Source organism: Protopterus annectens, chromosome 4.part1 (assembly GCF_019279795.1).
Source record: "Protopterus annectens isolate FY-2018-M chromosome 4.part1, PAN1.0, whole genome shotgun sequence".
Classification (NCBI taxonomy): domain Eukaryota; kingdom Metazoa; phylum Chordata; order Ceratodontiformes; family Protopteridae; genus Protopterus; species Protopterus annectens.
Window position 1 is genome coordinate 969,943,300 of NC_056734.1, and position 16,805 is coordinate 969,960,104.

Sequence of the window (16,805 nt, forward strand, 5' to 3'; positions counted from 1 at the left end):
GGTGTGCAATCTATGGGTATACCAGAAATGGATGAGGATGTATGTATTCCATGAGTATAACAGAAATGGTTGAGGATGTGTATAATCTATGGGAATACCAGAAGTGGCTGAGTGTGTGCGCAATCCATGGGTATACCAGACATGGATGAGGATGTGTTCAACCTATGGGTATACCAGGAATAGATTAGGATGGGTGCATTCCCTGGGTATAATAGAAATGGATTGTAATCCATGGGTATAGCAGAAATGGATGAAAATGTGTGCAATATATATGTATAACAGAAATGGAGTAGGCATGCATATTCAGTGCTTCTAATTGGACTGGATGAGGAGGTGTGTGCATTCTGGAGTATATGTAGGCTAGGGTGTAATTATTAGAGGACTAGATGAAGAGGTATGTGTAATCTATGCACAGAAAGGTATTGGGTGAGGTGGTCTATAATATGAGCTTTAAGAGGACTGAATACGGAAGTATGTAAGGTGTGTATAATGGCCTTGAATCTAAGTAGGAAGATGAGGGAGGGGTGTTGTTTCAATGATCAGAGAACATGAGATGATATTTGTCCTCTGGTAGTTTAGCAATAGCCTAGATTTACTGAGAGTGATGCAAAGGTGCTCTACCCTGGAGACGCAACCCATAAAGGTGACTGTTTTTACACCAGCAGTAGTCTAGTGCAGCTGAAAAAGGAACTGCCAGTGGTAGTGGAACGCCACACTCCAGAAAAGGCATCACAATACCTTGTGCACGTGTTCCTTTGGCTTTGAAGGTTAGAAATGAGAGCTTTTAGAGAAGGTCCTCAGCAGTCTCTTGAGTTTGACTGACAGTTTGTCCAAACAGGCCGAAGAGATAAGATGAAGGTAAAGTTAGAATCCCAAGTATTTGAAGTAGGTTATTAAGTGCAGTCCCTTTGAGATGAAGAAATAGCCCATGTATGAAGAACACAAAAGAGACTATCAGCAGTACTGAACAAGCCAAGTTCAGTATTTTTTAAGTTTAGGGATGGTAATACAGCATTAAAACATGTGTTTTAAATTGTGGCATAAGACTTATCAGGTGATTAAATGACCTAGTCACTGGCATCATGTATGATCAGGGTGTTGGGCAGAGAAATTCCAAAGGCATTTCTAAAAATAATAAACAATAGTGGTCCCAGCACTGAGTTTCAAGGGGCAATGATTACTACTTATTTTGGATAGAAAAATTAGTTACTTGAGTTCCTGTTTAAATTCTGAGCATTATGTTTGTGAGCTTCACAGAAGAGAAAGAGAGAGAGAGAGAGACTTGAATCACAAATACTAGAACTATATTCTAAGATAAAGGTTGTGGTCCCTTCCAGTATTCTCTTTAAGTTACAGAAATCTCACAGTTAGAATGTTTGCATGCAAGAATGTAGGGGGGCACAGAGCCCATGCTGAGGGCTGCAGAGGAGTGAGCCCTTGCTAATACAGTTTAATGGCATTAGAGTGAGTTTTAAGGTTCACTGTATTGCTTTAGCAATTGCACAATATTTTTTGCAGCTGTGGAACCACAGTGATTGGTGTCACACTTCCAGTAAACAGCCAATTTGATTATTTTTACACTGTAAGGCCAAGTGAGCAGGTCAATCTGCATACATCCAGAAGATGTTGGAAGAGTGACTGAGTAAGTATGAGATGCTGAAGAGAGTCAAATGCTTCAGATAGATAAATAATGAAAACAGTAGTAAGTTTACCATTTTCATATTCTATAGGATATTGTCAAAGGAAATGCCTCTTCAGACTCCAGTCCTAACTGGAGTCTCCTAAAATTTCCAACTCACAAAGGCAAACCACTACTGATCAATACAGCCTATCTACCACCTCCTGCCTCCCTAAATAAATTCAAATCACTCAGTCACTACCATCCTTAATAACTGTCCCAAAAATAACAATACAATCATTCTAGATTACTTTAATCTAAATACCTTGGTCCTCTTTCATCTGACATGGTTACTTTCCTAGTGGACCTAGGTCTCCTTCAACTCATAAAAGAACCAATATGACCTAACTTTAGGTGCCCCAAACACTCCACACTTGACCTGATTATTATAAACATACCAAACTCCATTGCAAACATAAACATTCTTTCACCATCATTAAGCGACCACTGCCCAGTCACCTTTATAGGTGTCAATTATCCTACAAAACTAACACCAATATTAAAAGCCTTCAGAAACCAGAGTAACACAAATATAGACAAACTCAGAACCTTTCTCACAGCCCGCAACTGGAACCATATAACCTCCTTACATAGGTTCATAGGTGTTTACTAGGCTAATGGCCACAAGGGCCTTTTTAAGCCTAGCCATGCATCCCAAACCTCTGACAATTTCTGGTAACCTTGATAAGTGTAAGCAGGGGCTGGGAGATGAACCATTTACAAGCAGTGGCCTGGGAGATGAACCATTTACAGGCTGTGTCCAGGCTGTGTCCATTAGAGACATAAGTGCCAAACCAGGGATGTATTTCCTGTTCCCCATCCAATTGTCCAAGTTATAGTTGAACTGAGTTATGGAGAAAGTCTGCTTCACATGGATGGAGAGCCTGTTCAGGGAAGGGGTAGTCTGTAGGATACATTGTATCTCTCCAGCAGGTCCTATTTATATCACAGCCAAGGTTTAAGTCTTTAGAATCGGTAATTCTGGTGCTGTTTGTTTTGTGGGTATGCACATGACCGTAATACAGCAGCAGCTGCAAGACAAATTCTTCCCACTTATCCATAGACTTTATAAACCCACCAAAATGGGATGGCTATCCACTGAAGCCAAACATCCTTTAAAGCTAAGGGATGAAGCATGGCAAAAATGGAAACAGACCCCACAACTGTCAAACACAGCACCTTTATAGTCCTGCATAACCTAGCCAAAAAATCAGAAGGCACAAAAGAAATCTCCAAACAAACAAATAACACTCTTACATTACACACACACACACTTTTGAGAAGAGGATAACCTACTTACAGGAAGAAAACCTGCTCATAATATCCTGTCTACAAACACTATTCAATGTGGTACAGGAAAACTTTCTGCAGAATACTTCCTTAAAGAATTTAGCAGTCTCCCACCAATAAACTCCGCACCACCCACAAATTACATGCTGCCTACCCTGCCACCATTCATCTCCCTCTTCCTCTTCAAATGCATACATCCCAAAGAAGTCTCTTTCTACTTGAAAATATCTTCCCTGACTCCACTCCTGGATCTGACGACATGAACTCCTGGTTCATATATCACTGCAGAGAACATCTATGTCTTCCTCTCATCCACATATATAATCTATGTCTCACACAAAACATCATGCCACAGATCTGGATAACTGCTCTAGATAAACCCTTCCCAAAGCAAACCAACCCAAAAGACACCTCTCATTTCAGTCCAATATCCAACATCCCAATTCTGAACAAACTTCTAGAAACTTTCCCTCTATATCCAGCAGTACCACCTGCTCTCTACCAAAAACATGGATTCTGACCCAGATGAAGTAATATGACAGCACTTTGGTTCCCAACTGATGACATCTTGCTAAACCCTAATAGTGGCCTCCTTACAGGTGCCCTATTTGTAGACCTGACAAAGGTATTTAACCTCACTGACAACTGTCTTCTCCAAAACAAACTAATTGAAATTGGTATCAGTCCAGATGCCACTCCCTGGTTTAAAAACTTCCTCATTAACAGACACTTCAATTAAAATAGGATCCTCCCACTCAAAATCTGTACCTATTACCAAAGGTGTATCACAAGGATCCATTTTTGCCCCCTCCTCCTCTTCTACATATTCATTAACAAACTTCCTTGTAACTTCATCCATCTCTTATTTATACGCTATGCTGATGATATGACCATTGACCGATTAGGTCACTCTCACGCCAACATTCAATGCCAACTTCAGTCAGACTTACATCAGCTCCACCAATGGCTCCTAAACCATAAACTACTTCTCAACCCCACAAAGACCAAAACTATGATTTTTGGAGTTCCACAGAAAATTCAACAAGCACCTGGCTCTTGAAATATCTTTGACCTATACAACCATTCCATACAGACATCCTTCATCTTCAAATGCCTAGGTCTATGGCTTGATCAGTCACTAAACTTCCATTACCACATAGACAAAGTGAGAGCCAAAATAAACTCCCTTTCTTCTAGAACAAAAATATCTCCCCTTTTCTATCCCAACCTGCCAGAACAGTCAATGGCAAAGCACATTTCCTTCTCAACTTGAATACAGGCTCTCAATTTTTGCTTCTGCCTTCAGTAAAAACATTACTCCAGACTATCTCTAACAGAATCTGCTGATTCATTAAAAAACTTGCCTCTTTGTGAGCATCACTGTATCGTCCTAGAAAAAGCTAAATGGGTACCCAGAAAACAAAGATTTAATCTACTTTTAGGATCCCAACTCTACAAACTTCTCCCTTTACAGCTAGACTTCACAAAAAACCTCCTCATACAACCTGAGCGTTACTCACAAGCCACACCAACTCTCGTTACCCCTAGAACCAAACTCCACAGCACTGCACATACTTTCTCCTCACAGACCTCTACTCTTTGGCAAGCTCTCCCCATCAACATTTAGGAAATCAACACTTTTTCCAAATTCAGAATGCAACTCAGAAAGCACTTCTTCATACAGGCCAAATGCTCCTGTTTCAGCATAGGACATATCAACTAATCTCTTTTGCAAGTCTCTTCTCCTCTCTCAAGATTAACTGAAGATTGACCCACTTTAGAAACTAATGTATATATTGTACTTTACACTGTGCCCAATTGTACATTGTACTATACTTTTCCACTAGAATGTATATACACAGTTTTTTTATATGTAATTAATCTGAACTACTCTTTTACTGCTTACATTTCTGTATTTTTTGTTTGTGAAATGTTTTGTATTTCACCCGGGCTAAGCCTGAAATTGGACAATATTGATCAGTGCACTACCTCAGTAAACAAATATAAATAAATAAATCGACAGAGAGAGATAGAGATAGAGGTCTTCAAGGTACTGTGGTCTTTCCCAGAGCTGTGTTGTTGCTTGTCAAGAAGGTCATGAGAGTTTAGGAAGGAGAAAAATAGACTATATAGACCATTATAATGTATACTCACTACTACCTCCCAAAAATGAATTAATTAATTTGTTCATTCATTTATTTTCTAAAAAACTTGTCTTGTGTGGATAGCACTGTCTGAAAGCTGAGCAGGGTGGATCAGAATTCCCTAATGCAGCAGCAGCAAGCTCTACCTTATCCAGCGAGATCCACAAACATTCCTAGCACAGCTGAGAAATACAGTCCATCCAACATGTCTTGCATCTGCCCAAGAGTCACTTCAAAGCGATCTGTGTACACCTATCATCAGAAATTCAAAAGGCCATCCTGACAATGTCCCCAAATCATCTCAAATGGCTGCTCTCAGCAGAGATGGAAAGTGGCAGCTCTCTGCAATCCATCCAAATATCGAAACTCGTCATTTTATCACAGAGGCTGAGACCAGCTACCCTGCAGAGGAATGTCATTTTTGACACTCGCATCCAACTTATAATTTTAAATACACCAAAAAAACTCATAACCCTCAGGGAGGATGGGGGCGGGGCATAAGGTGACTAATAAACTGAGAAATTTGCTCTGTGACTCAGTTCTTCCTTTACCACCACACTCTGGTACAACACCTGTGGTGCTTTTGCTACTGCATCCCTCTGCTAGTCAGTCTCCTGGTCCTCTATACCTTCACACAGCAGTTACTCTCCTAATCCCTGATGCCTTTAGTTAGTGGTCACTATCCTGATCCCCTAGACCCAGTCTCCTGACCCCTAATTCCTTTACCCACTGATCAGTCTCCTAATCCCCCTATATTCTTACATAGTGGCCACTGTCCAGATCCTCTATATCCTCAAATAGTGGTCAGTCCCCCTAATTCCCTGATACCTTAATTCAGTGGTCCTTCACTCACATAGTAGTCAGCCTCCTGACACCTTATACCCTCACCCAGAGCAAGACCACAGATACTTAAACTCCTCCAGCTGAGGCATCTGTCCTCATACAACTGCAGAAAGCAATATGCTTTTTTCTAGGAAAAAACAATGACCTCTGATTTGGAGGTACTGATTTTCATCCTATACACTTCATATTCAGGTTCATAATTCTCCAGGGTTACTACATGCCATTCAGTGTCTGCATTTGAGGAATGACCATCTGTATTTGCACCATTAAGTCCAACAATTTCAACTTGGTCTTAGGGCTCTCTCAATCATGTGTCCTCTCTCTGTTTATGTCTATGATTTTTATGGGCAGAAAAAAAGCACAGCCAAGGTTTATAGAGCATCCAGTCTGGGGATGTAAGGGTTACAATTTTGCAGACAATTAATTTTAGCCCCATATGACTAAAATCTCCAGTGTATTTCCTAAAAAATGCAATGTGAAAATGATAAGATGACAAACTTGTGCCACTGCCAGTGCAGTTTAGAACTTGTTTGTATAGTAAAATAGTGCCCTTACCACTACATACGTTTCTACAAAATTTGTAGAATTGGGATGGGGTGCAGTTATAGACAGCAAGTTCTGCTTCATTAACACTATAACAATGGCTGCAGCACTCTTGACAAACTAATTAAAAAGTAGCTAAATAGGTTTACTAGGAAAAAAATGTAAAATATCTGAATAGGAAAATGGCTAATTTTATAAATGATTAAACATTAAACCGAAGCCGCTGTGGTACAGCGGTAGCATTGTTGCCTCACAGCAAGAGGTTCTCCTGCTCGATTCTCGGCTGGAGTGCCTTGTGTGTGGAGTCTGCATGTCCTCCCCATGGTTGAGTGGCCTCCAAAAGACATGCGTGAATGGGCGTGCCTTCGCTGAAGGTTGGGCATTGGGCTGGCAACTCGGCACCATAAAAATCGACTGCCAATCATTAGTGGACCAGAGTTTCCCTGTGGCGACCCATAACCGGGAAAAGACAAAAAGACAAACAAACAATTAAACATTAAACTGTACCAGCAGAGCCTGTATTCTAAAGCCTATATTCACAGCAATAATCAGGCACCATAACATACATCAGTATTAACCAGGCTTCCACTCAATTAATCATTTGCAGCTCTTTAATTTTCACATAGGCTTAACAGAAAATTTAACACTCAAGACTGCCCCCTCTGCTGGAATTCAAGCCACATTTACACTTGGTTTCCAAATGCAACAATTTGTATGAGCTGCCTCTCAAAACATTTTTTCCAAAATTTCCAAACACTGCAGTTTCCGTCAGTGTGAGTGACATAAGCTTCTCCTGCATTTGTACAAAAAAGCACATTCATTCTTCTTACTCAGATATAGTGTTAACGTATTCCTATGAACATAAACATGAATGTGCATTCTGTTTTATTACTATGAAACAGCTATCTTTTTTTATTTATTCATTTGTTTCTTTGTTAACTGGTTAGGAATACTGGTCAAAGGACCCATTTCAGCTGTGACTCATGCCTACAGGACACAATATAATTCAAATACAAGTATAAAAGAGGAGTTAGTTTGTAAATCTATCCAATATATACCAGAAAAATTAGTAAAGCAGAAGTGAGCACAATATTGCTTAGTTGACTTGGACATGCACTCTTCAGTGCAAAACAATGCCAAAAAGAACACTTTTGTAAGGGTACACTGAGAGTGATCCAATACAGGTTGCACACTTGCCTTTGATGCTAAAAGACGAGAAGGCTGTGAGTTCTATTCCCACTCTAGCTGATTAGATTGCTGATACTGCACTGCACCATTAAGAGGGTACTGCCCTCCTGAGTGGGTCATCTTTTGGGTGATATATTATACCCAGATTTTAGCTACTTGATATTCAGTGAGTAGATGAATGTTCCCTGATGCCCTGGCCAAAGTTCCCATAGTAGTATAACTCTTTCACACTTAACCTGCTTGGAATTTCACACCTCCTGACATCTGCTGTGTTCCTGCCTGGGCAGCTTTGAGCTAAAATTCTGAGACTTTAGTTTTCCATCCTACCTTTAAACAAATATATGTATCTCAAAAAATATAAAAGTTACAAAAAAAAGTTAAAATACAAGTTATTCAACACTTATTCCTTTTCAATTGGATGATATTAATATGTCCACCAGGACTAAATTTAATTTTAATATAATACAATGAAGTATAATATACAGTATCTGGATCAAGTTATTAAAAGAAATATTAATATGGCACATATTCATAATTTGGCATAAAAAGAATTCACAGTTTTTTACTCACTGACCCTCATTTAAATCAGCAGCCATCCCTTACCTTTGCAGCGATGTGGCCTGTGAAATATTTCACAGTGCTAAGTGGGCAGTGTCTAACACTTGTGAATAAATATGATATTTATGCATATTTGTATATTACTTAAGTACAAATATCTGCAACATGGCAGTAACTAGACACTAACTGTCACAAATAATTTGTCTAGCAAAATGTAAGCTTTCAAATATTGCCGTGAAATGCAATCAATTTGATTCCATTTTACAATGTTATTAAGTGAAATATATATGGCATACAATTCATAATTTGTCATAAAAATAAAATTACACTTTCCCACTTACAGACAACCCAGGGAGTATGAAGGCATTCCTGACCCCTGTGCTAACTTGGCTGTTGAAATGCTTTTCCATAATGGAACAAAGTGGACAGATCCTGACATTTGCATAAATATTTACAAAAATATATTTGCATAAATATGACATTTATGCAGACACAACATATATCTCGTTTTACTTCCTAGTCTTGTTCTTAACACAGCAATTTGGCAGGTTGGCTAGAAAAAAACAGACACACACACACACACACACACACACACACACACACACACACACACACACATCTCTAGATGTGTTCACATGCAATGCACAGACATATATACATATAGATACGTACACACAGATAACCACCCATATAAACAGACACACAAACACATACATATACAGAGCCACAACAACAGATAAGAGTGCACACACACACACACACACACACACACACACACACGTGCACGCATGTATTTTTTGGCCCCATTTAAAGTGGCGTCCACTCCAACTGCTTTTACATAATTTTCATTGCTAGTTTGCAAATCTTCTAATCCCACTGCTTTCTTAAAAGTAGACAGCTATAGACAGATGTAGTAATTACAGTTGTAGATCACTCTGGGTGCTTTAAATAGAAAAACAAACCATTAGGCATTATGAGATGTGCAGACATGCAGAACAATTATCATACCTGTTTTTTTTTAATTAATCCTTTACAGATACTCAACACCACAACTGAAATAACACTACTATTTGGATTTTAGCATTTCAGAAATAACTGTCCTTGAATGAATGTCAAATAAATCTGAAATCTACAGCCATATCAGTACATTATGTACCATCATGGAAAGCAAGATTTCAGGGAAGGATTCATAGCAAGTCACTGAACCTACTATGATGTTACTGGAAAACACCAGTGATGTAAAGTCAACAATAGAAAATGACAATATTCTCCAAAAAACACAAAATACAAGTATTTAGCAAGGGAAAGCCCCCTCTGCACTACTCATGTGGTGGGCCACAACTCCCCTCACTGCCAAATCTCGAAATACCACCACAGAAACACACATCCATATAAATATGCACACAGTCTAGCCTTGGTTACTCTTAGTGGTACTAAGCTGAAAAGGGCACACCATAACTTTTAACAAGCCAACTGACCTTTTAACTCACCTGTCCTGGTGATAACTGACCTTTTAACTCAACTGTTCTGGTGAGAGATGCAGTGGTACTTAGTTGAAAAGGTCACACCATAACTTTTAACGTATGAGCAAGCCAGCTGACCTTTTAACTCACTCGTCCTGGTGATAACTGATCTTTCATCTCACCTGTGCTGGTGATAACTGATCTTTTAACTCAGCTGTCTTGGTGATAACTGAGCTGACTTTTAACTCATACGTGCTGGTAATAACTGACCATTTAACTCACCTGCCCTCATGATAACTGACTTTTGAACTCACCTGTCCTGGTGATAACTGAATTGAAAAGGGTGCACCACAACTTTCTGCTCATAGCAGCAGCCCTCAGCTTGTCCAGTGCAATTTTTGAAAATTCCTAGGTTTTGTGAGTGCTATAATTTTTCAGTGTATCTTGGAAAAGCCTTCAGGCATCATTCCAGTGGGATGTGCCTGCTACACCTGTTGTAGGAGGTACACAAGTAGTACCTTTACAAGGTGACCAAACTACATCAACTATTGTCTCTCACTTTAGGGGATCCAGAACTCTGTACTGAGATTCTCCTTGGTTTATGAGCCCAGCAACCTTGTGAAGGAATCTCATTTTCACCACTTGTGTCTGTGATCTCTTCCTGTCTGTTGACCCAAAGCTCATGGCTGTACGTGAGGATGGGGATAAAGCTACATCGTCAGATTGACAGCTTTGTCCTTTGCCTCAGCTTTTGCCTCCCCACCACAGCCCAGTTCAATGCCTGCAGTCCTGCTGCAATCAGTCCTATGATATACTCTACACTCACCTCTGAATAAGATCCCAACATCCTTAAATGGCTCTGCCTGGGGCAACTGCTCTCCCCTTATCAACAGATAGAATTGTGCTCTGTTTAGGAAAGAAACAGCACTTGTAATTTGTTTCGATTTGCAGACAGAAATGCACTCTGTTTAGGAGATAATTGGGACTTTGGATTTGGATTCCAAGACAGAAATGCACTCTGTTTAGGAGAGAATCAGGATTTCTGATTTGGGTATCAAAACACAAATGTCCTCCATTTAGGAAAGAATTGGGGCTTGTTATTTGCAGTTGCTAAGTTCCATCCCAGACCTTTAAAATCAGCAGTGAAGTATTGCATTGCATGCTGGAGATAACAGATACTCGAGGATATATTTAAACAAATAAAACAAAAGTTCCTGAGAATAAAGTGCCTCTGAAGATAAAATAAACTGGCCAAGAAAACAACAAGAGAAGGCATAAACAGGACTGTAGTGAAGACCGTTTACTAAATAAGCGCTTTCACGTCTAAAAATGAGGCCTCTTCAGATTTGAATGAAAACAATAAAGAAATCATCCATTTAAATATAAAGCAGGTATTTAAAACATCCAATAGCAAAGAATTCATTACAACCTTGATAGTTTAATAATATCACTACGTCCTTAAAGTCAAATGAACGTTCACTTAAAAACTAAACCATCCTGCAACAAAATAAAATTAAATATCATATTATATTTAAGACATCAGCATACAATATTTAATTTTTAACACTATAATAATACCTAAAAGATAAAGAATAAAAAATGAAATATAAAAATATCTATAACTAAGACTATCTATACAGTGGTCTACCTACTAAAAATGGCTTTATAGAAACTATCATTCAAGCCATACAACTTGTCGGCTTGAAGTCTAATAATCCATTTAAATTCTGATTTCTTCCTTGCAAACTGACATTTTGGATATTGTTGTTGACATAAAGCTATTTGTTAGGAATGTTATGTGTAAAATTATGTTTGACAAGAGAAATGAACATGTTAATAAATTTAAGAAACCGAGTATGTTTATGCCAGCTTTGTACCCGCTACTTGAGGCATTTGATAAATGCTGTGAAAATGACTTGAGTTAAAAAGTTCCAATGGACAGAGGAAAGCTTTTCATAATTTAACAGTACAAGAATGGAGGGCTCTTATGTCATTACAAAGTAATGACAGTATTGTAATTAGACCAGCAGACAAGGGGGGAGCCGTGCTAATTATGGATCGAGATGTTCATGAGTCTAAAATGCTTTTAATGCCAGATGAAACTGAGACTTACACCCCTTTGACTAATAATGAGTTGGACTATGTTATTAGAAATGTACATGCAGAGCTCTATGATATGTTAATGTGTAGACAGATTGACAATGAGTTATACAAGTATTTTCTGGTTGAGAATCCAGTGATTCCCTCTATTAGCGGTTTGCCAAAAGCACATAAAAATCGTTTACACCCTCCACTTAGATGTATAATCTCCAGCAGAGGTTGGCTCACTGAGCCTATATCAATATTTATCGAGAAACAATTAAGACCTATAGTTGATGCAACAAGTACGGTCTTAAAAGATACAGAACATTTTCTTTTCTCAATATCTAAATTTGTTTTTTCACATAGGTATGTTTCAGATTTCAGATTTGTAACACTAAGACTACCTCCCTAGACCTCCCTGAACTACATGAAAAGAGACATAGAGGAGCTCTCTGACCATGTAGCCCAGGCTGGTATGTCCCTGACCTTGAGTAGCATCTTGCCCTCACCAAGAATGATGCTACAGTATAAAGACAAAATGATCAGTTTCAACAATTGGCTAAAGTATTGGTGTCATTCAAAGGGGATCCAGTGTCTGTCAGCCTGGGATGACATTTATTTACTATTTATTTGCAGTTGGTTTACCAGGATAGTCCACTGGATCACAAATAACCCGTTTTCAATGGAGTCCTGGGGAGAAAAGCTCCAAACAAAAAATTACAGTGAAATATCTTGTTACAAATTGTTAAAGTTACAAAAGCCTAGTAAAAACAATTACAAATACAACAGAATAGTGATTAATATACAATCAAAAGAGAGAATAAAATTTACAACATAACATAGGTGACTTTACATATATGGTATGTTACACTAAGAGGTGCATATTATGCAATCGGTATCAAGGCTTAAACAAGTGAGATCAGGATGTATGAGATAGGAGGAGAAAAGAAGAGAGGAGAGGAGATTATATGGGGTGATAGCAAGAGCATTCCCACTGGGAAAATAGATGTGAGTGAAGAGATTTTTTGAAAGAACAGATGTTTGAGGTGGTGCGGATGGGTGGTAGTAGGGAGTTCCAGAGACGAGCTAAACTATAGGATAGGAGATTTTTTCCTGGGGGACGAGATGGTTTATACAGTTCTATTAGGTTTTGGTTGTTAGATCTAAGTAGTCTATCAGGGAGGTGCATTTTGAAGGTAGAGGAAAGGGAGGGACAGAGGGAAGGGTAGAAAATTAGCTTGTGGGCAACAGTAAATTGAGTATAGGTAAGATGATTGGTGAGTTCCAACCATTTTACTTTGTAGAGAGATGAGCAATGGTGTGAAGTGGACTTATGGCCAGTAGCAAACTTGGCAATTTTGTTATAGCAAGAGGAGAGTTGTGATTTGAGTGAATATTGTAGGTTAGTTAGGAGTGGGGCACCATAAAGGAGGGAGGGGATGAGAAATGAGGTGGAGAGGGTGATTTTAGTGGAGGGTGTTAAATAGCGATTTTGTCGGTAGAGCATACCTAGTTTTTTATGGGGTTTTTTGATATTAAGTTGAAGATGGGAGCAGAATTTGAGATGACTATCAATTTGGACACCTAATAATTTGGCCTCTGAAACGTGTTTGATGGGTGTATTACTATGAATAGTGATGGGGAATGTACTTATATTATAAGAGGTGGCTTTTGATGGGGTGAATAGCATTAGTTTGGTTTTAGATGCATTTAGTGTGAGGTGATTTTTTTCATCCATAGTTTGGTGGTTAAGAATGCATCTTGTGTGAGCTTTAGAAGGGTAGGTATAGAGGTAGCAGAACAGACAATAGTTGAATCATCAGCATATTGGATGATGTTAGTGAAGGGGATTGAGTTATGGAAGTCATTTATGAATATATTGAAAAGAAGGGGGCCTAGTATGGATCCTTGAGGGACTCCAGTTGGGGTATTACGGAATGGGGAGGTGGCTTTTTTCCATTTTACAGCTTGGCATCTATTAGATAAGTAGCTAGTGAACCAATTCAGAAAGGAAGGTGACAGGTTAAGCTTAGAGAGTTTAGTTAGGAGTAGATTGTGGGAGATAGTGTCGAAGGCCTTGGAGAGGTCTAGCAAAAGGGTTGAGACAATGTGGCCTGAGTCTCAAGCTTTATTCACAGTTTCCAGGAAGGAGAGAAGGGCAGTCATAGTACTGTGACTGGGTCTAAAGCCATGTTGTGTGGGAGTAAGTAGATTATTATCTATGAGATATGGTAAGAGTTGTAGGTGGATACACTTTTCCAGGAGTTTAGAGATGGGGGATAGGATGGCGATAGGACGGAAGTTAGTTATGTTATTATTGTTGCCACCTTTGTGCAGAGGTACGACATAAGCCTTTTTCCAGATTTGGGGTACTAAACTTTCTTGAATGGAGCAGTTGATTAGAATACTGATGGGGTAGGCAATGGCTTCTGCAGATATAGCAAGATAGTATGAAGGAATGTTATCGGGGGCATGAGAGCATGGTTTCAGTTTCAGGAGGAGTTTTTTTATGGTGGATGTGGGTACAGGTTTGAGTGAGAATGGTGGAAGCTGTGAGGAGGGGGTATTGAGGGGTGGTGATGGAGGGGAAACAGGAGAGGAAGCAGAGATGGGGGGTACAGGAGGTATAGGATTGAAAGAGGATGATGAGGATAGTGTGGAGGGTGTGGTGGTGTTAGAGGATGAGAATGATGAGGTTAGTTTGGATATGGAATCAATGAAAAAAGTATTGAACTGAGTAGCCAGATCTATGTCTGGAGCTTCAGGGTCTGGGCTAGGGTTGTCTGATTTGCTGGGGTTAAGGAGGGTGGAGATGCCCTTCCAAAACTTTTGGGGGTTTGTTTTGTTATTGTTTTGGAGTATAGAAAAATAGTTATGTCGATCTATGAAGATTAATTGTTTTACTTTGTTCCTAAGCATTTTGAATTCATTATGAGTGAGGGGAGTCCTAAGTTTTTGGTAATATGCCCAAGCTTTATCTCTGAGGTGCATGGTCACTAGTGTGTTTTTTCTTAGCCAAGGAGCAGTTTTGTTTTTTATTCTTTTTGTCCGTAAAGGAACATGGTGGTCTAGGAGGTTCAAGAAGGTTGTGTTGAAGTGGATGACTGCTTGTTCCAGTGGTAAAGTTTTTAAAGTATTCCAGTTTATTGCTTTTAGAGAGATGGAGAAGGTAATGGGATTGAAAGTTTTGTGGTGGCGTATAGTAATATGTGTGAGTAAGATGCAATGGAGAGGGCAAACGCCATATAAATGTGGGTAAGTGATCACTAAGGGAATCGGGAAAGGTGCCACTGTCTGAGAAATAATGAGGGTGGGAGACTAGAATCCAGTCAAGGATACTACCATTATGGACTTGTTTTTGAGGGCCTGGTTATGGAATTGATCAGTTGTGAGAATACATAGAGGTTAATGTTAAGTGGGTTTGTGGGAGACTGTATAGGGGACCAGTTGATATTAGTGTCCCCCAGAATTATTGTTTCCATGCTAATGTTAATAGAAAGCCAGGAGAGGATGTCCTCAAGTGTAGAAGTATTGTCACCAGGAGGGATGTAGAGGGAGACTATACATATGTGTTTATGTTGGTTAACTTGAAGTAGGGCTAAAAGTAATTCAGCTTTATTAAACTGGGGTGTGGATTTGTTATAAGGAGTAACTGAAAAGGAGGATAAGTATAAGAGGGCTACTCCACCTCCTTTTTTGTGGGTTCTATCTTTTCTAATGATTGAGTAGTTGGGTGGTATTATTTCAGTATCTTTTATATGGGGTTTCAACCAAGTTTCAGAGATAGACAGGATATCTGGTTTATTGTGTGCAAGCCAGACATGGAGATTATGGACTTTGTTAGCTATGCTTTGGGTATTTAAGGAGGTGAAAAGTAAGGATTTATCTGTTGAGAGAGATGTGGAGGGTCCTGGGTTGGGGTGTATGTCTCCAGAAAGTAGTAAGGTGGCTAGATGTAGGAGTAGGTTAGAAAAGTAGTTAGATTGCTTGGAGTCTGGGGTGAGTTTTATTAGGTATGTGAGGGTATTGTTGGGTGCAGAGGGGATAGGATACTTATAAGGGGTTATGAGCTTGTAGGGGAAGAGAAGGTGGTGCTGTATAGGGTACAGGTAAGGAGATATTGGGATGTGTGGGTGTGAAAGGGGTTGGCTAAGATGATAAGTTATGTGTAATGGTGGAGAGTGGTTAATGTTTGTAGGTTGGGTGAGGTAGTGAAAGTAGGTTATACTAAGAAGTAGTAGTAGTTGGAAAGAATAGAATTGTGGTTTTGAGATCATGGTAAGATAGATTAGTGAGAGTAGGTTATTTATAACTAACTAAATTGCAAGGATGGGAGAGCAGTGTGTTTTGGGTGGGGCAGGTGAGAATTTGATTAAGGGGGAGGGAAGTAGTTGTTTAATGTGTAGGATTGGAAGTGGATAATGGAGGGAGGATTGGAGTCTAATTCGTTGAGGCTGGATGGTGGGTGTGGTTATATAGGTATAAGTGTAGAGGTGCTAGGGGTGGGTGGGATTTGGGTGTAGGGAGAGGAGCGGAGTGAGCCCGCAGGGCGAACGGAGCGGGAAGAGCCAAGGTAAGCTGCTGATGGCTGAGAACCAATCAGTAGAGTACTGATAGCATGAGGTGAGTGCAGGGGACAGGGATTAGACAGGGTGGAGACACCTAGATATAGGAAAAGAGAAGACAGAGAGGGGCTTAAGTTGGAACTATAGGGATATTTTAGGAAAAATTAAGGCTTGGTGTACGATGTCAGGAATTATAAGGGTGGGGTGCCATCTAGTGGGCAAAGCAGAAAGTACACTTGGCTCTGAGGAGACAAGTCCCAATAGATGGTGGAGAAAGGTGGGAGCCCAGTAAAAAGGAGGGCTAGAGAAGAAGCAAGTATGGGGGGAAAAATGAGAAGGTTGGTTAGGCTGCTGGCTATCCTGGCAAGGGAGACTATTGAAACCACCTAGCAGGAGCTTTAAACAAATATAGTCAGTTAATTAGGGCAAGCAGCAGTTACACATACTTTCT